Source organism: Saccopteryx leptura, chromosome 9 (genome assembly GCF_036850995.1).
Source record: "Saccopteryx leptura isolate mSacLep1 chromosome 9, mSacLep1_pri_phased_curated, whole genome shotgun sequence".
In the NCBI taxonomy this organism is placed as follows: Eukaryota; Metazoa; Chordata; class Mammalia; order Chiroptera; family Emballonuridae; genus Saccopteryx; species Saccopteryx leptura.
Window position 1 is genome coordinate 36,226,681 of NC_089511.1, and position 25,733 is coordinate 36,252,413.

General features: G+C 41.4%; 1 pseudogene; it reads right to left on the reverse strand.

The window, feature by feature from the left end:
* The window catches only part of LOC136381464 (Wilms tumor protein 1-interacting protein-like), a 39,987-nt pseudogene extending 14,582 nt beyond the window's left edge, over positions 1-25,405 (reverse strand).
* Between the last annotated feature and the right edge of the window lie 328 nt (positions 25,406-25,733).

Here is a 25,733-nt window from a genome sequence, read left to right on the forward strand (position 1 = left end):
ACGTCCCACTCGCCCACGCACCAAGAGCACCCCACTTGCCCACACACCCAGAGTGCCCCATTCTCCTGCGCGCCCAGTGCACCCCAGCCGCCAGCGGCAAGGCGAGCGGGAGAGGCGCCAAGGCTGTCTTCCCTACTCCCAAGATTCTCTCCGTGGGCGGGGCACCTCACCCAGCCATTCAAGCTAACAACCAAGCGTTGGGGGAGGGGTGCGCGGGCAGCCTGAAATACTTTCTGGAGCACAGCTGCAGATCCAATCACTGAAATTAGCTTAACCCACGAAATCTGCGCACCTACGGGGCTCTAATTGATAAGAACTCTCTCAGTTCAGTGATCCAAGACAAGAGGCGTGATATGTTTTAGTGCCTCTCGCTAAAGGGGCGGGGGCAACTTCTGATTGACAGAGCCTCCATATTCAGGGATATATGCTAACAAGAGGGACTTGGCAGACATTAAGATCTATACAGCAAGCAGTGACTAGTGCCTCTTCTTCCCAGCCAAAACAGGCTACAAAGTGTGGAAAGCCTGGGTTGAGTGGTCCAACTGAATGCTGTGACATTCGAATAAAGGTCATAAAATACATTAATGGGCTTTAGAAATAACTCCAAAGGAACTAGTCTAGTAAGTACAGCTCATTCCCAGGATGACTAGGAACTGATGAGTCCTTGAGATAGGGAAGTCGTTAGACTCCCAGGATGACTAGGAACTGATGAGTCCTTGAGATAGGGAAGTCGTTAGACTCCCAGGATGACTAGGAACTGATGAGTCCTTGAGATAAGGAAGTCGTAAAAACTCCTAAGATGATTAATGTAACCACATCCTAGAGGATAGATAGGGACATTTCCAGCTGGGGGCTTTCAACTGTATGACTGGTTACTAAGGCACGTGACTAAAATTTAATTTGGGGGAGCCAATTGCTAAACGCAAAATCAGCTTCTGTATGAACCGCTTGCTTGCTAGGCTATAAAAACCCCTAGACTGTAGGCGCTCGGTGTGACTCTGGTGACTGCCACCTGAGCTCACCCCTGCGCAGGTTTGTTTTTTTCTTTTTCTCTTGGCCATAAAACTTTGTCTGAAACTCTCCAAACGTCTCCAGTGTTTGTTTTACCCGGGGAGTGCAACAAATGCTAGGCGCTGAACAGTCACCTTGACAACAATTGTCTCCCAGCCCCACCTGATTACGCTGGAGGCTCTGACTGCCAGAGCCTTACCCAGAGTCTTGCGCTGACTGGGGATAGAGTGGGAATTTCCCAGCTCTTTGAGCCTCTTACTCCCCAGGCAGTAGCAGTGGCAGCCTCATAGCTGGATCACCAGGCTGCTAATTCAGGAAGGGGAGACTAGGAGAGAGACTCCAGGAAAGCAAACTCTCTCATTGTTGGACCCTGCAAACACCAACAAGCCTTGACTACCAATGAGACTAAAGCCAATTATATGACATTGCCATAGAATCCCATCAACTGCAAATCCCTACCTAAGCGTGACACAGGGGCAGAGCCTGGGGTACAGAGTCACCAACCAGGAAGATGGAGAGAAAAGAAAAAGGAAGAAGTTAACCTCTCAAAATCAAGAAAAATCCACAGACTTTATAACTTGTTCCACTAATTTTTCATTGTTGTTGTTTGTTTCTTCTATCTTATTGCCTTTATTATTATTATTTCTATTTCCTCCACCTCGGTCCTTTTATTCTCTTCCCATCTTATGCTTCCCTTTTCTTGAACTACATTACCCATGAGTATTACATTTTATTTCTTTTCCTCATCCTTACTCCCCTTTAGGGTTACACTCCAAAACACTTACCTCTCACTCCCTCCCCTTTTGGTTTTTTTTTTTTTCTTTTCCTTTTTCTCTTCCTTCGTTTTTCTCTTTTTCTTATTTTTTCCTTTCTATTCGTTTCTTCTTTTCTCCTTTTACTTTTCCTCCCATTCAATCCTCAATCACGAACAAATTATTTAATTTGGGACTCAAGTTTTTTGTGGGTTTTTTTTTCCTTTTTTTTTTCTTTTTTTGCTTTTGTTTTTGGTTTATTTTGTTTGTTTTTGTGGCATTTTGGGTACTTTTTACATTGATTTTTAACTCACTAGCATTCCTCCCAACCCAAGGTCTCCATTGTATTTAGTCTTCGCTCCACTTAATACAACAGATTTTTACTTATTATTTTTATTTTTTTCTCTTCTTTAATTATTATCTTTTTTCTCCTTTTTTCTGTTTCCCTCTTATCCCTCTCATTATATCTCTTAGTTGACCATCACTTACAAGCAAATCATTTTATGCTTGTCTAAGATTTTCTCCTTTTTTTTTTTTGCATTTAGTAGGTCCCTACTCCTTTTTTGCCCCTTGAACTCTTCACCCCAAATCAGGCCCTCTGTTATAGGCAGTTTTTGTTCCATTTAGCATAATATAATTCACAGGTCATCACGAGATTTCCCTAAGGAGGGGAGAGGAGGGGAAGAGAAGAAAGAAAAAAAGGGGGAAATACTAAATCATTACTGGGTTTTTTTTTGTGTGGGGTGTTTTCCTTTTTTTTTTTTTTTTACTTTTTATTCTTTATTAATTCTAATTAGTGCTATCAACAACACCACCCTCAGATGCCAATAAGAAAAAGAAAATCGAATATTATGGATACAAAAGATAGAGAGGTAACACAAATAGATGTGGAAAAATCTATGGAGAAAAGATTTAACATATTGGAAGCCTTGGAGCCAAATGACAGAGAATTTAAAATAGAAATCTTAAAAATACTCAGAGATATACAAGAAAACACAGAAAGGCAATTTAGGGAGATCAGAAAACAACTCAACGATCACAAAGAATATATTACCAAGAAAATTGAAACTATAAAAACAAATCAAACAAATGAAAAACTCAATTCACAAGATGAAAAACGAGGTAACAAGCTTAGCTAATAGAACAGCCCAGATAGAAGGTAGGATTAGTGAAATAGAAGACAAGCAACTTGAGGCACAACAGAGAGAAGAAGAAAGAGACTCAAAAATAATAAAAAACGAGAAAGCCCTACAGGAATTGTCTGACTCCATCAGAAAGAATAACATAAGAATAATAGGTATATCAGAGGGAGAAGAGAAAGAAAATGGAATGGAGAATATACTCAAACAAATAATAGATGAAAAATTCCCAAGCCTGTGGAAAGAACTAAAGCCTCAAATTCAAGAAGCAAACAGAACACCAAGTTTTCTTAACCCCTACAAACCCACTCCAAGGCACATCATAATGAAGATGACACAAACCACTGACAAAGAAAAAATTGTCAAGGCAGCCACGGAAAAGAAGAGTACAACATAAAAAGGAAGGCCTATTAGATTATCATCAGATTTCTCAGCAGAAACTCTACAAGCTAGAAGAGAGTGGACCCCAATATTTAAAGCCCTGAAAGAGAGGAACTTTCAGCCACGAATACTATACCCATCAAAGCTATCCTTCAAGTACGAAGGAGATATAAAAACATTCACAAATACAGAAAAGATCAGAGAATTTATCATCAGAAAGCCCCCACTCCAGGAAATACTAAAGGGGGTTTTCCAACCAGATTCAAAGAACAAAAGAAAACAAAACCACAAGTAAAAGCTCCACCAAGAACACAATAAAACCAAACTTAAACTGTGACAACAAAAGAAAAAAAGGGGGGAGAGGATGGAGATTAACAGTAGCAAAGGACGATGAAGTGCAGAAATACTTATAAGATAGGGTACTACAATGAATATGGTAGGTACCCTTTTCATTACTTAATGGTAACCACCCTTGAAAAAACCACCATAAAAACACTTGACTTAAAAAAGGTAGCAACAGAGGAAAGAAGTATGGAATACAAACAAACAAAAACAAATGATAGAAAAACAAAAGAGAAGAATCAAACAAGATACAAAACTAACAGAAAGCAATTTATAAAATGGCAATAGGGAACCCACAAGTGTCAATAATTACACTAAATGTAAATGGATTAAACTTACCAATAAAAAGACACAGAGTAGCAGAATGGATTAAAAAAGAAAATCCAACTGTATGCTGCCTAAAAGAAACACATCTAAGCAACAAGGATAAAAACAAATTCAAAGTGAAAGGCTGGAAAACAATACTCCAAGCAAACAACACCCAAAAAAGAGCAGGTGTAGCAATACTCATATCTAATAATGCTGACTACAAGACAGAAAAAGTACTCAGAGACAAAAATGGTCAATTCATAATGATTAAGGGGACACTGAATCAAGAAGACATAACAATCCTTAATATAGATGCACCAAACCAAGGAGCACCAAAATATATAAGACAGCTACTTATTGACCTTAAAACAAAAACTGACAAAAATACAATCATACTTGGAGACCTCAATACACCGCTGACGGCTCTAGATCGGTCATCCAAACAGAGAATCAATAAAGATATAGTGGCCTTAAACAAAATACTAGAACACCTGGATATGATAGACATCTACAGGACACTTCATCCCAAAGCGACAGAGTATACATTTTTCTCTAGTGTACATGTAACATTCTCAAGAACTGACCATATGTTGGGCCACAAAAACAATATCAGCAAATTTAGAAAAACTGAAATTGTACCAAGCATATTCTCTGATCATAAAGCCTTGAAACTAGAATTCAACTGCAAAAAAGAGGGGGAAAATCCCACAAAAATGTGGATACTAAACAACATACTTCTAAAAAATGAATGGGTCAAAGAAGAAATAAGGCAGAGATCAAAAGATATATACAGACAAATGAAAATGACAATACGACATATCAGAATCTCTGGGATGCAGCAAAAGCAGTAATAAGAGGGAAATTCATATTACTTCAGGCCTATATGAACAAATAAGAGAGATCCCAAGTAAACCACTTAACTTCACACCGTAAGGAACTAGAAAAAGAAGAACAAAGACAACCCAAAACCAGCCAAAGAAAGGAGATAATAAAAATCAGAGCAGAAATAAATGAAATAGAGAACAGAAAAACTATAGAAAAAATCAATAAAACAAGGAGCTGGTTCTTTGAAAAGATCAACAAAATTGACAAACCCTTGGCAAGACTCACCAAGGAAAAAAGGCACAGGACTCAAATAAATAAAATCCAAAATGAAAGAGGAGAGATCACCACAGACATCATAGATATACAAAGAATTATTGTAGAATACTATGAAAAACTATATGCCACCAAATTCAACAATCTAGAAGAAATGGATAAATTCCTAGAACAATACAACCTTCCTAGACTGAGTCATGAAGAAGCAGAAAGCCTAAACAGACCAATCAGCAGAGAGGAAATAGAAAAAACTATTAAAAACCTCCCCAAAAATAAAAGTCCAGCCCAGACGGTTATACTAGTGAATTCTATCAAACATTCAAAGAAGACCTGGTTCCTATTCTACTCTAAGTCTTCCAAAAAATTGAAGAAGAAGCAGTACTTCCAAACACATTTTATGAGGCCAACATAACCCTCAGACCAAAACTTGGCAAGGATGGCACAAAAAAGAAAACTACAGACCAATATCTTTAATGAATACAGATGCTAAAATATAAACAAAATACTGGCAAATCGAATACAACAACATATTAAAAAAATAATACATCATGATCAAGTGGGATTCATCCCAGAATCTCAAGGTTGGTTCAACATACGTAAAACGGTTAACGTAATACACCATATCAACAAAACAAAGAACAAAAACCACATGATCTTATCAATAGATGCAGAAAAGGCTTTTGATAAAATACAACACAATTTTATGTTTAAGACTCTCAACAAAATGGGTATAGAAGGAAAATATCTCAACATGATAAAGGCCATATATGATAAACCATCAGCCAACATCATATTAAATGACATAAAACTGAGGACTTTCCCCCTTAAATCAGGAACAAGACAGGGTTGTCCACTCTCTCCACTCTTACTTAACATGGTGCTTGAAGTTCTGGCCAGAGCAATCAGACAAGACAAAGAAATAAAAGGCATCCATATCGGAAAAGAAGAAGTAAAGGTATCACTTTTTGCTGATGATATGATCCTATACATCGAAAACCCGAAGGACTCCACAAAAAGATTACTAGAAACAATAAACCAATACAGTAAGGTCGCAGGATACAAAATTAACATACAAAAGTGCATAGCCTTTCTATATGCCAACAATGAAATATTAGAAAACGAACTCAAAAAAATAATCCCCTTCACGATTGCAACAACAAAAAAATACCTAGGAATAAACATAACAAAGAATGTAAAGGACCTATATAATGAAAACTACAAAGCATTGTTAAGAGAAATAGAAAAAGACACAATGAGATGGAAAAATATTCCTTGTTCTTGGATAGGAAGAATAAATATAATCAAAATGGCCATATTACCCAAAGCAATATATAAATTTAATGCAATTCCCATCAAAATTCCCATGACATTTTTTCAAGAAATAGAACAAAAAATCATCAGATTTATATGGAACTATAAAAAACCCCGAGTAGCCAAAGCAATCCTAAGGAAAAAGAATGAAGCTGGGGGCATTACAATACCTGACTTCAAACCATATTATAGGGCCACGATAATCAAAACAGCATGGTATTGGCAGAAAAATAGACACTCAGACCAATGGAACAGAATAGAAAGCCCAGAAATAAAACCACATATATATGGTCAAATAATCTTTGATAAAGGGGCCAACAACACACAATGGAGAAAAGAAAGCCTCTTCAACAAATGGTGTTGGGAAAACTGGAAAGCCACATGCAAAAGAATGAAACTCGACTACAGCCTGTCCCCGTGTACTAAAATTAATTCAAAATGGATCAAAGACCTAAATATAAGACCTGAAACAATAAAGTACATAGAAGAAGACATAGGTACTAAACTCATGGACCTGGGTTTTAAAGAACATTTTATGAACTTGACTCCAATGGCAAGAGAAGTGAAGGCAAAGATAAATGAATGGGACTACATCAGAATAAAAAGTTTTTGCTCAGCAAGAGAAACTGATATCAAAATAAACAGACAGCCAACTAAATGGGAAATGTTATTTTCAAACAACAGCTCAGATAAGGGCCTAATATCCAAAATTTACAAAGAACTCATAAAACTCAACAACAAACAAACAATCCAATAAAAAAATGGGAAGAGGACATGAGCAGACACTTCTCCCAGGAAGAAATACAAATGGCCAACAGATACATGAAAAGATGCTCAGCTTCATTAGTTATTAGAGAAATGCAAATCAAAACTACAATGAGATATCACCTCACCCCTGTTAGATTAGCTATTATCAACAAGATGGGTAATAGCAAATGTTGGAGAGGCTGCGGAGAAAAAGGAACTCTCATCCACTGTTGTTGGGACTGTAAAGTAGTACAACCATTATGAGGTAAGTATGGTGGTTCCTCAAAAAACTGAAAATAGAACTACCTTATGACCCAGCAATCCCTCTACTGGGTATATACCCCAAAACCTCAGAAACACTGATACGTAAAGACACATGTAGCCCCATGTTCATTGCAGCACTGTTCACAAGTGGCCAAGACATGGAAACAACCAAAAAGCCCTTCAATAGAAGACTGGATAAAGAAGATGTGGCACATATACACTATGGAATACTACTCAGCTATAAGAAATGATGACATCAGATCATTTACAGCAAAATGGTGGGATCTTGATAACATTATATGGAGTGAAATAAGTAAATCAGAAAAAAACAAGAACTACATGATTCCATACATTGGTGGAATATAAAAACAAGACTAAGAGACATGGACAAGAGTGTGGTGGTTACCAGGGATGGGGGGAGGGAGGCTACAGGAGGGAGGGGGGAGAGAGTTAGGGGGAGGGGGAGGGGCACAGAGAAAACTAGATAGCGGGTGACAGAGGACAATCTGACTCTGGGCGAGGGGTATGCAACATAATTTAATGACAAGATAACCTAGACATGTTTTCTTTGAATATATGTACCCTGATTTATTAATGTCATCCCATTAACATTAATAAAAATTTATTTAAAAATAAATAAATAAAGTCAAAACACACACAAAAAAAACAAATTCAAAGTGAAAGGCTCGAAAACAATACTCCAACCAAATAACATCCGAAAAAAGCAAGTGTAGCAATTCTCATATTTAATAATGCTGACTGAAAGACAGCAAAAGTACTCGGAGACAAAAATGGTCATTTCATAATGATTAAGGGGACACTGAATCAAGAAGACATAACAATTCTTAATATAGATGCACCAAACCAAGGAGCACCAAAATACAATATATGACAGCTACTTATTGACCTTAAAACAAAAACTGACAAAAATACAATCATACTTGGAGACCTCAATATACCACTGATGGCTCTAGATCGGTCATCCAAACAGAGAATCAATAAAGATATATTGGCCTTAAACAAAATACTGGAACACCTGGATATGATAAACATCTACAGGACATTTCATCCCAAAGTTACAGAGTATATATTTTTCTCTAGTGTACATGGATCATTCTCAAGAATTGACCATATGTTGGGCCACAGAAATAACATCTGCAAATTCAGAAAAATCAAAATTGTACCAAAGATATTTTCTGATCATAAAGCCTTGAAACTAGAATTCAATTGCAAAAAAGAGGGAAAAAAACCCCAAAAATGTGGAAACTAAACATACTTTTAAAAAATAAATGGGTCAAAGAAAAAATAAGCGCAGAGATCAAAAGATATATACAGACAAATGAAAATGACAATACGACATATCAGAATCTATGGGATGCAGCAAAAGCAGGGATAAGAGGAAAGTTCATATCACTTCAGGCCTATATGAACAAACAAGAGAGAGCCCAAGTGAACCACCTAACTTCACACCTTAGGGAACTAGAAAAAGAAGATCAAAGACAACCCAAAACCAGCCGAAGAAAGGAGATAATAAAAATCAGAGTAGAAATAAATGAAATAGAGAACAGAAAAACTATAGAAAAAATTAATAGAACAAGGAGCTGGTTCTTTGGAATGATCAACAAAATTGACAAACCCTTGGCAAAACTCACCAAGGAAAAAAAAGAAAGGACTCATATAAACAAAATCCAAAATGAAAGAGGAAAATCACCATGGATATCATAAATATACAAAGAATTATTGTAGAATACTATGAAAAACTATATGCCACTAAATTCAACAATATAGAAGAAATGAATAAATTCCTAGAAATACAACCTTCCTAGACTGAGTCAAGGAGAAGCAGAAAGCCTAAACAGACCAATTAGCAGGGAAGAAATAGAAAAAACTATTAAAAACCTCCTCAAAAATAAAAGTCCGGCCCAGACGGTTATACTAGTGAATTCTATCAAACATTCAAAGAAGACTTGGTTCCTATTCTACTCAAAGTCTTCCAAAAAATTGAAGAAGAAGCAGTACTTCCAAACGCATTTTATGAGACCAACATAACCCTCATAAAGAAACTTGGCAAGGACGGCACAAATAAAGAAAACTACAGACCAATATCTCTAATGAATACAGATGCTAAAATATAAACAAAATACAAGCAAATCGAATACAACAACATATTAAAAGAATAATACATCATGATCAAGTGGGATTCATCCCAGAATCTCAAGGATGGTTCAACATACGTAAAACGGTTAACGTAATACACCATATCAACAAAACAAAGAACAAAAACCACATGATCTTATCAATAGATGCAGAAAAGGCATTCGATAAAATACAACACAATTTTATGTTTAAGACACTCAACAAAATGGGTATAGAAGGAAAATATCTCAACATGATAAACGCCATATATGATAAACCATCAGCTAACATCATATTAAATGGCACAAAACTGAAGGTTTTCCCCCCTTAAATCAGGAACAAAACAGGGTTGTCCACTCTCTCCACTCTTATTTAACGTGATGCCAGAGCAATCAGACACGATAAAGAAATAAAAGGCATCCATATCGGGAAAGAAGAAGTAAAGGTATCACTTTTTGCAGATGATATAATCCTATACATCGGGGTGACATCATGGAAATGGCGCCGTGAGCAGCGCGTCCGACAGATCTCCCCAAAATCACAACAAATTTATCAACTAGAAACTGGAAAATTTATCCTCGGAGCATTCCGGAGTTCCACAAAAACTGAAAGCGAAAGGACTGTTATCATTTGAATCTGAGAGACGAGGGTGTGGAGGAAGCTACCGCAGGGACGTTCATTCAAGCCGTGAGGAAGTGCGCCTGTGGTGAGTCAGCCCACACTCGGGAGCCGCGAGCAGCAGCCGCGAGCAGCCGCCGCGAGCAGCCACGAGCAGCAGCCGCGAGCAGCCGCAGGCGCCCGCCCGGTTCGGTTGCAGAGCGAGCACCGCCCACACTCCGGAGCGGCGAGCAGCCACTGGCGCTCCCGGTCCGGTTGCAGAGCGAGCACCGTTAATGTTCCCAGCGGCCCGCGCACTGCGAGTGAGAGTCGCCAGCCACCGGTGCCTGGAGCACCCCATTCGCGCGTGTACCCTGGGCATTCCACGCGCCCAGAGCGCCCTGCTGGCCCGCATACCCAGGGTGCCCCATTATTCTGCGCACGGTATGCCCCAGGCGCCAGCAGCGGGGGGAGCGGGAGAGGCCCCAGGGCGGTATTCCCTACTTGGGAGATTCTCTCCGTGGGCGGGGCACCTCACCCAGTCATTCAAGTTAACAATCAAGCGTTGGGGGAGGGGCGCGCGCAGGCAGGCTGAAATACCTTCGGGAGCACAGCTGCGGCCCAATCACTGAAATTAGCTTAACCCGTGAAACCTGCGCACCCTCGGTTCTAATTGATAAGATCTCTCTCAGTTCAGCGACCCAAGACAAGAGGCGTGATATTTTTTAGTGCCTCTCGCTAAAGGGGCGGGGGCAACTTCTGATTGATAGAGCCTCCATATTCAGGGATAAACGCTAACAAGAAGGACTTGGCAGATAATAAGATCTATACTACACTAGTCGCAAGCAGAGACTAGTGCCTCTTCTTCCCAGCCGAAACAGGCTACAAAGTGTGGAAAACCTGGGTTGAGAGGTCCAACTGAATGCTAGGCGCTGAACAGTCACCTTGACAACAATTGACTCCCACCCCCACCTGATTACACTGGAGGCCCTGACTGCCAGAGCCTTTCCCAAAGCCTTGCACTGAGTGGGGATAGAGTGGGGATTTCCCAGCTCTTTGAGCCTCTTACTCCCCAGGCAGAAGCAGTTGCAGCCTTATAGCTGGATCACCAGGCTGCTAATTCAGGAAGGGGGGACTAGGAGAGAGAATCCAGGAAAGCAAACTCTCTCATCGTTGGACCCTGCAAACGCCAACAAGCCTTGACTACCAGCAAGACTAAAGCCAATTATATGACATTGCCATAGAATCCCATCAACTGCAAATCCCTACCTAAGTGTGACACAGGGGCAGAGCCTGGGGTAGAGTCACCGACCAGGAAGAGGGAGAGAAAAGAAAAAGGAAGAAGTTAACATCTCAAAATCAAGAAAAATCCACAGACTTTACAACTTGTTCCACTAATTTTTTTGTTGTTGTTGTTGTTTGTTTCTTCTATCTTATTGCCTTTATTTCCTCCACCTCGGTCCTTCTATTCTCTGCCCATCTTATGCTTCCCTTTTCTTGAACTACACTACCCATAAGTGTTACATTTTATTTCTCTTCTTCATCCTCACCCTCCTTTAAGGTTATACTCCAAAACACTTAACTCTCACTCTCTCCTCTTTTGTTTTATTTTGTTTTGCTTTATCTTGTTTTTTTCTCTTCCTTTTTTATTTCTTCCTTCGTTTTTCTCTTTTTCTTATTTTTTCCTTTCTATTTGTTTTTTCTTTTCTCGTTTTACTTTCATCCCATTTAATCCTCAATCACGAACAAATTAGTTAATTTGGGACTCAAGGCTTTTTTTGGCTTTATTTTTCTTTTTTGCTTTTGTTTTTGTTTTTTTCTTGTTTGTTTATTTTTGAGGCAGTTTGGGTCCTCCCAACCCAAGGTCTCCATTGTATTTAGTCTTCGCTCCACTTAATACAACAGATTTTTACTTATCATTTTTATTTTTTTCTTCTTTATTATTCTTTTTTTTGTCCTTTTTTCTGGTTCCCTCTTATCCCTCTCATTATATCTCTTAGTTGACCATCACTCACAAGCAAATAATCTTATGCTAGTCTAAGATTTTCTTCCTTTTTTTTTTTTTTTTTTTGCATTTAGTAGGTCCCTACTCCCCTTTTTTTGCCCCTTGAACTCTTCACCCCAAATCAGGCCCTCCATTATAGGCACGATATTTCCCTGAGGAGGGGAGAGGAGGGAAAGAGAAGAAAGAAAAAAAGGGGGAAATAATAAATTATTACTGGGTTTTTTTGTGGGGTGTTTTCCCTTTTTTTTTTTTTTTTTTTTTTTTTTTTTTACTTTTTACTCTTTATTAATTCTAATTAGTGCTATCAACAAGACCACCCTCAGATGCCAATAAGAAAAAGGAAATCGAATATTATGGATACAAAAGAAAGAGAGGTAACACAAATAGATGTGGAAAAATCTATGGAGAAAAGACTTAACATATTGGAAGCCTTGGAGCCAAATGACAGAGAATTTAAAATAGAAATCTTAAAAATACTCAGAGATATACAAGAAAACACAGAAAGGCAATATAGGGAGATCAGAAAACAACTCAACGAACACAAAGAATATATTACCAATAAAATTGAAACTATAAAAACAAATCAAACAGAAATTAAAAACTCAATTCACGAGCTGAAAAATGAGGTAACAAGCTTAGCTAGCAGAACAACCCAGATTGAAGATAGGATTAGTGAAATAGAAGACAAACAACTTGAGGCACAACAGAGAGAAGAAGAAAGAGACTCAAAAATAATAAAAAACGAGAAAGCCCCACAGGAATTGTCTGACTCCATCAGAAAGAATAACATAAGAATAATAGGTATATCAGAGGGAGAAGAGAAAGAAAATGGAATGGAGAATATACTCAAACAAATAATAGACGAGAACTTCCCAAGCCTGTGGAAAGAACTAAAGCCTCAAATTCAAGAAGCAAACAGAACACCGAGTTTTCTTAACCCCAACAAACCCACTCCAAGGCACATCATAATAAAGATGACACAAACCAATGACAAAGAAAAAATTCTCAAGGCAGCCACGGAAAAGAAGAGTACAACATAAAAAGGAAGGCCTATTAGATTATCATCAGATTTCTCAGCAGAAACTCTACAAGCTAGAAGAGAGTGGACCCCAATATTTAAAGCCCTGAAAGAGAGGAACTTTCAGCCACGAATACTATACCCATCAAAGCTATCCTTCAAGTATGAAGGAGATATAAAAACATTCACAAATTCAGAAAAGATCAGAGAATTTATCAACAGAAAGCCCCCACTCCAGGAAATACTAAAGGGGATTTTCCAACCAGATTCAAAGAACAAAAGAAAACAACACCACAAGTAACAGCTCCACCAAGAACACAATAAAACCAAACTTAAACTGTGACAACAAAGAAAAAAAGGGGGGGAGAGGATGGAGATTAACAGTAGCAAAGGACGATGAAGTGCAGAAATACTTATAAGATAGGGTACTACAATGAATATGGTAGGTACCCTTTTCATTACTTAATGGTAACCACCCAAGAAAAAACCACCACAAAAACACTTGACTTAAAAAAGGTAGCAACAGAGGAAAGAAGTATGGAACACAAACAAACAAAAACAAATGATAGAAAAACAAAAGAGAAGAATCAAACTAGATACAAAACTAACAGAAAGCAATTTATAAAATGGCAGTAGGGAACCCACAAGTGTCAATAATTACACTAAATGTAAATGGATTAAACTTACCAATAAAAAGACACAGAGTAGCAGAATGGATTAAAAAAGAAAATCCAACTATATGCTGCCTACAAGAAACACATCTAAGCAACAAGGATAAAAACAAATTCAAAGTGAAAGACTGGAAAACAATACTCCAAGCAAACAACACCCAAAAAAAAGCAGGTGTAGCAATACTCATATCTGATAATGCTGACTACAAGACAGAAAAAGTACTCAGAGACAAAAATGGTCAATTCATAATGATTAAGGGGACACTGAATCAAGAAGACATAACAATCCTTAATATAGATGCACCAAACCAAGGAGCACCAAAATATATAAGACAGCTACTTATTGACCTTAAAACAAAAACTAACAAAAATACAATCATACTTGGAGACCTCAATACTCCGCTGACGGCTCTAGATCGGTCATCCAAACAGAGAATCAATAAAGAGATAGTGGCCTTAAACGAAATACTAGAACACCTGGATATGATAGACATCTAAAGGACACTTCATCCCAAAGCGACAGAGTATACATTTTTCTCTAGTGTACATGTAACATTCTCAAGAATTGACCATATGTTGGGCCACAAAGACAATATCAGCAAATTTAGAAAAATTGAAATTGTACCAAGCATATTTTCTGATCATAAAGCCTTGAAACTAGAATTCAACTGCAAAAAAGAGGGGGAAAAACCCACAAAAATGTGGAAACTAAACAACATACTTCTAAAAAATGAATGGGTCAAAGAAGAAATAAGCGCAGAGATCAAAAGATATATACAGACAAATGAAAATGACAATACGACATATCAGAATCTCTGGGATGCAGCAAAAGCAGTAATAAGAGGAAAGTTCATATCACTTCAGGCCTATATGAATAAACAAGAGAGAGCCGAAGTAAACCACTTAACTTCACACCTTAAGGAACTAGAAAAAGAAGAACAAAAACAACCCAAAACCAGCCGAAGAAAGGAGATAATAAAAATCAGAGCAGAAATAAATGAAATAGAGAACAGAAAAACTATAGAAAAAATCAATAAAACAAGGAGCTGGTTCTTTGAAAAGATCAACAAAATTGACAAACCCTTGGCAAGACTCACCAAGGAAAAAAGGCACAGGACTCAAATAAATAAAATCCAAAATGAAAGAGGAGAGATCACCACAGACATCATAGATATACAAAGAATTATTGTAGAATACTATGAAAAATTATATGCCACCAAATACAACAATCTAGAAGAAATGGATAAATTCCTAGAACAATACAACCTTCCTAGACTGAGTCATGAAGAAGCAGAAAGCCTAAACAGACCAATCAGCAGGGAGGAAATAGAAAAAACTATTAAAAACCTCCCCAAAAATAAAAGTCCAGGCCCAGACGGTTATACTAGTGAATTCTATCAAACATTCAAAGAAGACTTGGTTCCTATTCTATTCAAAGTCTTCCAAAAAATTGAAGAAGAAGCAATACTTCCAAACACATTTTATGAGGCCAACATAACCCTCATACCAAAACCTGGCAAGGATGGCACAAAGAAAGAAAACTACAGACCAATATCTCTAATGAATACAGATGCTAAAATTCTAAACAAAATACTGGCAAACCGAATACAACAACATATTAAAAAAATAATACATCATGATCAAGTGGGATTCATCCCAGAATCTCAAGGATGGTTCAACATACGCAAAACGGTTAACGTAATACACCATATCAACAAAACAAAGAACAAAAACCACATGATCTTATCAATAGATGCAGAAAAGGCTTTTGATAAAATACAACACAATTTTATGTTTAAGACTCTCAACAAAATGGGTATAGAAGGAAAATATCTCAACATGATAAAGGCCATATATGATAAACCATCAGCCAACATCATTTTAAACGGCATAAAACTGAGGACTTTCTACCTTAAATCAGGAACAAGACAGGGTTGTCCACTCTCTCCACTCTTATTTAACGTGGTGCTAGAAGTTCTGGCCAGAGCAATCAGACAAGACAAAGAAATAAAAGGCATCCATATTGGAAAAGAAGAAGTAAAGGTATCACTTTTTGCTGATGATATGATCCTATACATCGAAAACCCGAAGGACTCCACAAAAAAGATTATTAGAAACAATAAACCAATACAGTAAGGTCGCAGGATACAAAATTAACATACAGAAGTCCATAGCCTTTCTCTATGCCAACAATGAAATATTAGAAAACGAACTCAAAAAAATAATCCCCTTCACGATTGCAACAAAAAAAAATAAAATACTTAGGAATAAACATAACAAAGAATGTAAAGGACCTATATAATGAAAATTACAAAGCATTGTTAAGGGAAATCAAAAAAGATACAATGAGATGGAAAAATGTTCCTTGTTCTTGGATAGGAAGAATAAATATAATCAAAATGGCCATATTACCTAAAGCAATATACAAATTTAATGCAATTCCCATCAAAATCCCTATGAGATTTTTTAAAGAAATGGAACAAAAAATCATCAGATTTATATGGAACTATAAAAAACCCCGAATAGCCAAAACAATCCTAAGGAAAAAGAATGAAGCTGGGGGCATTACAATACCTGACTTTAAACTATATTATAGGGCCACGATAATCAAAACAGCATGGTATTGGCAGAAAAATAGACACTCAGACCAATGGAACAGAATAGAAAGCCCAGAAATAAAACCACATATATATGGTCAAATAATCTTTGATAAAGGGGCCAACAACACACAATGGAGAAAAGAAAGCCTCTTCAACAAATGGTGTTGGGAAAACTGGAAAGCCACATGCAAAAGAATGAAACTCGACTACAGCCTGTCCCCGTGTACTAAAATTAATTCAAAATGGATCAAAGACCTAAATATAAGACCTGAAACAATAAAGTACATAGAAGACGACATAGGTACTAAACTCATGGACCTGGGTTTTAAAGAACATTTTATGAACTTGACTCCAATGGCAAGAGAAGTGAAGGCAAAGATAAATGAATGGGACTACATCAGAATAAAAAGTTTTTGCTCAGCAAGAGAAACTGATATCAAAATAAACAGACAGCCAACTAAATGGGAAATGATATTTTCAAACAACAGCTCAGATAAGGGCCTAATATCCAAAATTTACAAAGAACTCATAAAACTCAACAACAAACAAACAATCCAATAAAAAAATGGGAAGAGGACAAGAATAGACACTTCTCCCAGGAAGAGATACAAATGGCCAACAGATATATGAAAAGATGCTCAGCTTCATTAGTTATTAGGGAAATGCAAATCAAAACTACAATGAGATACCACCTCACACCTGTTAGATTAGCTATTATCAACAAGACGGGTAATAGCAAATGTTGGAGAGGCTGTGGAGAAAAAGGAACCCTCATTCACTGTTGGTGGGACTGTAAAGTAGTACAACCATTATGGAGGAAAGTATGGTGGTTCCTCAAAAAACTGCAAATAGAACTACCTTATGACCCAGCAATCCCTCTACTGGGTCTATACCCAAAACCTCAGAAACATTGATACGTGAAGACACATGTAGCCCCATGTTCATTGCAGCACTGTTCACAGTGGCCAAGACATGGAAACAACCAAAAAGCCCTTCAATAGAAGACTGGATAAAGAAGATGTGGCACATATACACTATGGAATACTACTCAGCCATAAGAAATGATGATATCAGATCATTTACAGCAAAATGGTGGGATCTTGATAACATTATAAGGAGTAAAATAAGTAAATCAGAAAAAAACAAGAACTACATGATTCCATACATTGGTGGAACATAAAAATGAGACTAAGAGACATGGACAAGAGTGTGGTGGTTACCAGGGGTGGGGGGAGGGAGGACAGGGGGAGAGTTAGGGGGAGGGGGAGGGGCACAGAGAACTAGATAGAGGATGGCGAAGGACAATCTGACTTTGGGCGAGGGGTATGCAACATAATCTAATGACAAAATAACCTAGACATGTTTTCTTTGAATATATGTACCCTGATTTATTAATGCCATCCCATTACCATTAATAAAAATTCATTTAAAAAAAAATAATAATAATCCTATACATCGAAAACCCCAAAGAATCTACAAAAAGACTACTATAAACAATAAACCAATACAGTAAGGTCGCAGGATACAAAATTAATATACAAAAGTCCATAGCCTTTCTATATGCCAACAATGAAACATTAGAGAACAAACTCAAAAAAATAATCCCCTTCACGATTACAACAACAAAAAAATACCTAGGAATAAACATAACAAAGAATGTAAAGGACCTATATAATGAAAACTACAAAGCATTGTTAAGGGAAATCAAAAAAGATACAATGAGATGAAAAAATATTCCTTGTTCTTGGATAGGAAGAATAAATATAATCAAAATGGCCATATTACCCAAAGCAATATATAAATTTAATGCAATTCCCATCAAAATTCCCATGACATTTTTTCAAGAAATGGAACAAAAAATCATCAGATTTGTATGGAACTATAAAAAACCCCGAATAGCCAAAGCAATCCTAAAGAAAAAAGATGAAGCTGGGGGCATTACAATACCTGACTTCAAACTATATTATAGGACCACGACAATTAAAACAGCATGGTATTGGCAGAAAAATAGACAGACCAATGGAACAGAATAGAAAGTTCAGAAATAAAACCACATATATATGGCCAAGTAATGTTTTGATAAAGGGGCCAACAACATACAATGGAGAAAAGAAAGCCTCTTCAACAAATGGTGCTGGGAAAACTGGAAAGCCACATGCAAAAGAATGAAACTCAACTAGAGTTTGTCCCCTTGTACTAAAATTAATTCAAAATGGATCAAAGACCTAAATTTAAGACCTGAAACAATAAAGTACATAGAAGAAGACATAGGTTCTAAACTCATGGACTTTGGTTTTAAAGAGCACTTTATGAATTTGACTCCAAAGGCAAGGGAAGTGAAGGCAAAAATAAATGAATGGGACTACAAAAGACTAAGAAGTTTTTGCTCAGCAAGAGAAACTGACAACAAAATAAACAGCCAACTAAATGGGAAATGATATTTTCAAACAACAGCTCAGATAAGGGCCTAATATCCAAAATATACAAAGAACTCATAAAACTCAACAACAAATAAACAGACAATCCAATAAGAAAGTGGGAAGAGGACATGAACAGACACTTCTCCCAGGAAGAAATACAAATGGCCAACAGATATATGAAAAGATGCTCATCTTCATTAGTTATTAGAGAAATGCAAATCAAATCTGCAATGAGATACCACCTCACACCTGTTAGATTAGCTATTATTAACAAGACAGGTAATAGCAAATATTTAAGAGGCTATGGAGAAAAAGAAACCCTCATTCACTGTTGGTGGGAATGTAAAGTAGTACAACCATTATGGAAGAAAGTATGGCGGTTCCTCAAAAAACTGAAAATAGAACTACCTTATGACCCAGCAATCCCTCTACTGGGTATATACCCCAAAAACTCAGAAACATTGATACGTAAAGACACATGCAGCCCCATGTTCATTTCAGCATTGTTCACAGTGGCCAAGACATGGAAACAACCAAAAAGCCCTTCAATAGATGACTGGATAAAGAAGACTTGGCACATATACACTATGGAATACTACTCAGCCATAAGAAATGATGACATCGGATCATTTACAACAAAATGGTGGGATCTTGATAACATTATACGTTGTGAAATAAATAAATCAGAAGAAACCAAGAACTGCATTATTCCATACGTAGGTGGGACATAAAAATGAGACTAAGAGACATGGACAAGAGTGTAGTCGTTACGGGGGGGGGGGGGGCACAAAGAAAACTAGAAAGAAGGTGACAGAGGACAATCTGACTTTGGGTGATGGGTATGCAACATAAATGATTGACGAGATAACCTGGACATGTTTTCTTTGAACATATGTACCCTGATTTATTAATGTCACCCCATTAAAATTAATAAAAATTAAAAAACAAAAAAGTATTTTTAAAACATTTTAAACAAAAAAGGGTGAAATTGCCTGACCAGATGGTGACGCAATGGACTGAGTGTCAGACTGGGACACAGAAGACCCAAGTTCCAAACCCCGAGTTCACCGGCTTAGTGCGGGCTCATCCAGCTTGAGCACAGGCTCACCAACGTGAATGCACAGTAGCTACATTGATCGAGGGATTATAGACATGACCCCATGGTTGCTGGCTTCAGCCCAAAGGTTGCTGGCATGACCAAGGGGTCACTCATTTTCCTGTAACCCCGCAGTCAAAACACATATGAGAAAGCAATCAATGAACAACTAAGGTGTCGCAAAGAAAAACTGATGATTGATGTTTCTCATCTCTCCCTTCCTGTCTGTCTGTCCCTATCGGTTCCACTGTCTGCCTCTCTGACTCTGTTTTAAAAAAAAAAGAAAAGAAAGAAAGAAAAAGAAAAAAGAGAAGCTGCTAAGCAGGCACTAGGAATGACTGGGTGGAATCGGAGACCACCCCTTGCAGCACAGGGTGGGGAGCCTAGCAGGAGAGGAGGGGCGGTACTAGAGAGGCCGCCAGCAATGCCAGGGCAAAGCCTGACACTACCCCTAGGAGACTCCCTGACCAGCCCTCCTGCAGACCCAGCCCACAGGTGGCCAGCCCACACAGCAGAAGTCCCCTTCCCAAAGTTACCCAGAGTGTCCCTGTCCCCAGAGGGCTTGAAGAATGTTCCACCTGCCCTCTGAATCCAAAATCTTCTGGCTGCTCTAGGACACGCTGCCCTCACCCATCCCTCCTGCATTCTACCAGATCTCTCTCCTTGACATTTAACCATGGGCAAGCCTCTTCCAGCTTTAAAAAGACTTTCTCTTACCATCGGCCACCCATTTTCTTCCTCCCCTCAAGGAAGAAAGCTTAGTTCTACACTGTCATCTCCTAACTGTGCAAACTCATGACTTTCTCTTCAGATACTGCTGGATGGGGACCTCTCCTCTTCGGTTTCCAGGATATGACCTGCACCTGGCTTTCTGGTTCCTCTCCCTTCCCAGCTCTAGTGGGTATTCTCCTACTGTCTTGGGTCACCCATGCCTGTTCTCCCAGGGGTAGGAGGACTGCTTCATTCGCCAGCAAACCCAGGGAGGAATGTGGAGGTGGCTGCTGGGGACCTAGGTGAATGGAGGAGAGCCATGGCCACCAGAAGTCACAGCCATGCCTCGGCTCTGCTAACGGATACTGGATGGACACGCAGGCCCAGCATTGCTAACGGTCCTAATTTTTCAAGAAAAGTGAAATATCCAGATTTGTATGTAAAATATTTCCATACTGAAATTATTGACTTAAATGTTTTGAAACTACAGACGGCAAACATACCATATCTGCAGGTCTCCCTGGGCAGTCCCAGACCCTCTCAACACCCCGCAGAGGGCTCTGCCCCAGCCAGGACCCCTCTCCGCACTCACTGCTCCACCTCCCAGATGGCCTCCAGGCCACTCCAGGTCCAGAACAGAGGTCCAGGGTCCTCCATAAAACTGCTCTTCCTCCGAGTTACTGCTCAAGATATGGCACTTTGGGGAGGCCAGGTTTCAGGGAACATCCAGATCGGCTCTCTCCCACCTGCAACTCTGATCTCAGCCCCTGTGCCCTAATCTTGACTGAATTCCCTTCCCTCACACTCACCACCTGATTCACCATCATCAATTCTCATCCCAATGGTTATTTCAACATCCTCATGGTGTCACAGCCTGGCCCCCAATCACACATCCCAAATACTGGAGCTAGACTTTGCTTTCTATTTTTCAATTTCTTAAAAAGATTTTATAAAATTGATCAATAAGAGTACATAGGTTGCAAGTGATCATTTCTATAAGACATTTCTTTCTAAAGTGAAAATGACCCACTCTCAAACCTTCGCTCTTGTACATCTACTCTGAATACCCAATCTTTTCTTTCACTTGTCTAAGTTATCGGTCTATTTGGTAAAGAAAATAGAGGTCAGCTGCCTGAGGAACACAGGAAGAATGATGGGCTATGACCTTGCATCATGAGGTTTTTAGTTCTCTTTGTAGTTTCCTTAAATATGTGCTGCATCACTTTAACAAAAATATACTGAAGAAGAACCAGAAGCAGGAGGTACCTCAGAAATTCAGGGAGCAACCCAAGCCAGTAACACAGTTGATCAGAGTGCTGTCCTGATAGCCAAGACTGTGGGTTCAATCCTCTGTTAGGGCACATCCAAGAATTAAACAATAAATGCACAGATATGTGGAACAACAAATCAATGTTTCTCTCTCTCTCTCTCTCCCTTTCTCTTTCTCTAAAAACAATAAATAAAAAATAAAATCTTTGAAAACAATTCAGGGAGCAGAAAGTTTTAAGCAGAGTCAACTCCACCTATGGAAAGTAGCAGTGAGGTCCAAACCCACAGGGCCTGGCAAACACCCAGGAGAGTCACCAAGGTCATGAGCAAGAACTGAGTCAGCCCAGTAAGAGGAGATCAGAGTGGATGAGCAAAGACGATGCTAACCGGACACCCGGCTGTAAAGATGAGATGAAAGGGGCATCCAGACCTCGTGGCCATGCAGCTTTCGGAATTTATGTTTTTAATAAGAAAAACCTTTCTTTAAGATTTTATTTATTCATTTTAGAGAGGAGAGAAAGAGAGAGAAAGAGAGAGAGAGAGAGAATGGGGGGAAGAGAAGGAAGCATCAACTCCTCCCATATCATATGTGCCTTGACCAGGTGAGCCCAGGGTTCCAGGTCGACACTTTATCCACTGCGCCACCACAGGGCAGGGAAGACTCTTGTCCATATTTGTAACCAAAGGAAAAGCACCGGTGGGAAGAGGAAAGGTGAAGATGGGGTTGGAGATGGAAGGGTATTTGCCCTCAGATGACGTGGACATAAGAGCCTATGGAGAAGGGAACATGAAGCCACTGGGGAAGACAGCTGCTGACCTCAATTTTCTCAGCAAAGGAGGAAAGGCAGGGCCAGAGGAGAGAGGAAGGTTCTTGAGGGAATTAGAGGGAAGTGACCAAGGCTTAGGGCGATGGATGGTGCCGAGAAGACCAGAATACAATCGCTCTGCCCCTGGCACGCAGCGAAAAAGGGAGCTGCAGCACAGGCACAGAGCTGGGCTCTGCAGGACAGACAGCGATTGGAGGAGGCAGAGGTAGTAGTGAGATGCAGGCCACAGTCAGAACTGAAGATGGCAGCAGTGCAGAAAAAACAGGGTGTGGCTCTGGGAGTGGGTGGCTGAGGACAAGGCAGAGAGGTCACCAAACTTAAAGAGGTTCCGGAAGCCTGAGGCTGTTGGCTGGCTAAAGGCAAGGGACTCCAAACTCAGTGAGGAGAGACAGAGGGACCCGGGAGGTCAGCTGGTGCCACAGCCAGGAAGGAAGGGGCCAGAGAGGAAGAAACACCCTGAGAAACAGGTTCATCACAGATCAGCTGAGCTCAGGCTACCTAAAAACGTCCTTGTGCAAAATTTTATACTATTCAGTTACTTGTATTTTTGAAATCAGAATAATGTTACCTAAATCTGGCTTCTCTTGGGGTAAAAAGATATATCATCCCTCACCTCCCCTTCCCACATGGCTTCAATGGGACAGAACTGAGGGGCAGCTCCCTTTAGAAAGGAGGACCCACTGCTCTTATGGTCTTGTGCCTGGGGCTCCTTCACTTCTCCCATTAGCTGCCTGGGTATAGCCACCTCCATTCCACACAGATTCATGAATACCTGCTGAGGCCCCAGAATACACCCCACCAGCTTCTGCAAAGCGTAGGGACAGGTGAATGAATGGTCTGTCCACAGAGCAATGGAAAGTCATTCTCCTCAGAAGACAGTCCAGAGAGGAAACAGCTTCCTAACTCCCTGCCTTGCTCCCAGGACACTCCCAGGCCATGTCACAGCAGCCACACCACAAATTCTCACCCTGAAGCTCCCAGATGTGCTTACCCTCCCAAAGGCAGGCCCACACACTCCCTGACCACCTGAACCCCTTCCTGGTCTGCAGCCCAAGGGAATGGAGTGCAACAAGCCACATGCTCCAGGCCTGCTTTGCCCACATTCTTCCCTTTGCCTGCAATGCCCCATCTGACCTGTCACATACAGCTTCCTCCTCCCCCCAGATCCAGTTCAGGGCGATCCTGAGCTGCTAGCTGAAATGAATGCAGGGAACCCAGGACAGCCTCCATCCCTGGCAGGATGAACACCAGCCGTCCCCTGACCCCCCATTAGAGTCCGCTGCCTGGACTGTCCGCCCAGCAGTAAGGGAGGGAAGGAAGCCCCAGGCATCTTGTCAGAACCTCAAGCCTAAGAGTCCTATTGTTGTCCAAAGGACTAACAGGGTTCCGTGAGACCCAGGGTCCCAATGGGAAATGAGGACTCAGAAACTGGTGAGGTTTGCAAATGCTGCCCAGCAGGATTCCCTCTGGAAACATGCCACATACAAAGCAAAGCTTAGAGAGAGGACAGCCCAGAGACTGGCTTGGTCCCCTCTGCTACAGGGTGGACTCTCCCTCCCTCACACACTCTACCTCCAACAGCTACCATCACCAAACACTCAGGTAAGAGGTTGTCCGGTGGCAACCCGGCCACTTACTGCCCTGCTTACTGTCTACAAATGACACTGCTGCCAGGAGGGCAAACACCGGGATGATGGGTCCCTTCACAATTTAGGCCAACCGTGGTCACAAAGTAACCAGTAGGATGAACAGAAGCAAGTTCCAGGAGTTAAGAAGAAATTAGCCAGAAATGGCTTGTTGTGCCTACATATTTACATGGCTTTTTCTCCCAGTTGGGGTAAGGGCTTCAACTCACTTTCCCAGAGCCCCTTCTCGGCCGGGAAACCTACAGGCAAGGCCGGCGGTCCACACTCACACACTTCCGGCGAAACACGCCACCGGCTCCCCTTCTCATCCCGGCCCCTAACAACGCCCAGCCCCAGTCACCCAGGCTGAGCTCGCCCGAGCCGGACGCAACCCCGGGGCCGTCCCGACCGCTCACCGAAGGAATCCCGCGCCGTGCGCGCTTCCAGCGCCCGCTCCAGCTCTCGGGTCAACGCCTCCAGCCGCCGCTCCGCCGCGCTCGGGCCGCCCCCTCGGCCCAGGGGCAGCTGGAGCGAAGGCAGAGGGAAGGGGGCCGACCCGCAGACTCGGGGGAGCGAGTCGGCGCGGGGCCGGGGCCGGGCAGGAGCAGGTCGGGGTAAGTGCCGGCCGAGCCGCGGGAGCCGAGACGGGACACGCTGGAGCGGGCGCTGCCCACCGACGGCGGCTCCGGACCGGGACGCGGGTCCGAGTGGCCTGAGCGCGGACTGCCGTGGCGCTGGTCGTAGCCCAGGCTGATGCCGCTGGAACGGGCGCTGTCGCTGCCGCCGCCGCTGTCGGAGCCCGCCAGGCTGGCCCGCGGGCTGCCCGCGGGCTGCGCGCTCATCTCGGGGGCCACCGGCGCCGCTCTTCCCTCGGCTCAGTCCGTCCGTCCCGGCTTCGGGGCCGCTGGCGCGGCCCTTCCCTCGGCGGCCCAGCGCCGGCGCCGCCTGTCTCCCAGCCCGAGCCTCGGCCCCCGCCGACCCCGGCCCGGAGAGTCGCAGCCAGGCTGCAGGTCCCGCAGGGCCAGCCCTGCCAGGAGCAGAGCCGCCTCGTCCTCGGCTGCCCGGGAGCGCTGCATGGTCCGGCCCGCCGGCCGTCGCGCGTCACCTCCGCTTCAGCTTCCCGCCGCCACTCCGGCCGCGCCGCCGCATCGTCCGCCAGAACTCCGAGCCCGCCCCGGGAATCCTGGGCGCGGGGCGTGGCGGGGCCGGGCCGACGCTCGGCGGGGGTCGCTCCGCGGGCCACGCGCGGTCCGGGACCCGTGGCGCTCGCGGCGCAGAAATGTGCGCTCGGAGACGCCGGCCACGCCCCCTTCCCCGCGGCCCCGCGACTGCGGGGAACTCCTTTGTGGGGCGGGAATGCGAGGAAGGAGACGGCACTGCGGCCCTGGTGTGTGGGGAGTGGAG